Here is a 1,225-nt window from a genome sequence, read left to right on the forward strand (position 1 = left end):
GGATCGAGTTGTTTGTTGGAGGCCTCGGGCCCAGTGGACACACTGCCTTCAATGAGCCAGCTCCAGTCTGGTGTCCAGGACCCGTGTGAGAACACTGGCCATGGACACCATCCTGGCCAATGCTAGGTTTTGCAATGGTAATCTTGCCAAGGTGCCCACTATGACCCTGATGGTGGGTGTGGGCACTGTCATGGAGACCTGAGAAGTGACGATCCTCATCCCAGGTGCTCACAGGCATTCTCTCTGTACAAGGCCATCGAGGAGGGCATAAGCCACATGAGGATGGTGTCTGCATTCCAGCAGCACCGCGCACCGTGTTTGTGTGTGACGAGAATGCCACCTTGGAGCTGAAGATAAAGGCTGTCAAGTATTTCAAAGGTTTGAGGCTTGTCTGTAACAAGTTGGTGGGCCCCCTGTACAGTATGTAAGAAGTTGAGAAAAGCCAGTCTTGTAACAAACCATACAGTGATCAGTCTGTGGGGACTCAGATCAGGTACCTCACAGAATCAGGCGGGTCTTTCTGGAAGTTGTCTTTAGCAGACAAGCATGTCTTTCTTTAATCCAGTGTGGTCACTATAGATGAGCAGGTGTTCCAGCTACAAGGCTCGAAGCCTAGTCATGCAGTTTAGCAATAGGGATAATGACTTACCATTCATTCAGAAAAAAATCTCTGGAAAGTGTACACCATTATTTTGATCTTTGCCACACCCACATTAGGACTCTTCACTTTCTGTTCCGCCTCAGCCATTGTTCCCATGCACCACACGCTCCCACCAGGAACTCCGGGCCTTAGGTGCACCCGTCTCCAGTGGGTGGGGAGTAGTGGCATGTGCATTGGATACAGGCATTTGCAGAGACTGCAGAGTTCACTTGCACAGGCCTGCTCTTTGTCTGACGATCCCTGTTCCAAAGGAAGGAGCAAACTCTTCCCCTACCTGAATTACCTCTGAGGAACAAGGGAGCAGCATCTCTGGTCAGGAACGGGTACTGTGGAAAGAAAAGTCTCACAGGGAAGGGTACTAAGGGGCAGTTTTTCCTGCTCTCCAGCTGGCCCTTCTGTGAACTGCCAGGATGGTGTGTGGGACTAGTGATTTTTGTGGGTGAACCCAAGCTCTGTGGGCCCAGCCACAACAAACTTCTCTCTCACAGGGACCTTTTTCCTATTGGAGCTCTACATTTTTGTTTGAAGGTCCCTTAGGCACTCATCAGTAAGGAAGAGAGAAGC

At 50.5% G+C, this 1,225-nt stretch overlaps 1 pseudogene; it reads left to right on the forward strand.

Moving 5' to 3' along the window:
• LOC101564565 overlaps positions 1-1,225 on the forward strand; it is a 20,979-nt pseudogene that overhangs the window by 12,277 nt on the left and 7,477 nt on the right.

This window comes from Octodon degus, unplaced genomic scaffold (genome assembly GCF_000260255.1).
Source record: "Octodon degus isolate 3935 unplaced genomic scaffold, OctDeg1.0 scaffold00209, whole genome shotgun sequence".
In the NCBI taxonomy this organism is placed as follows: Eukaryota; Metazoa; Chordata; class Mammalia; order Rodentia; family Octodontidae; genus Octodon; species Octodon degus.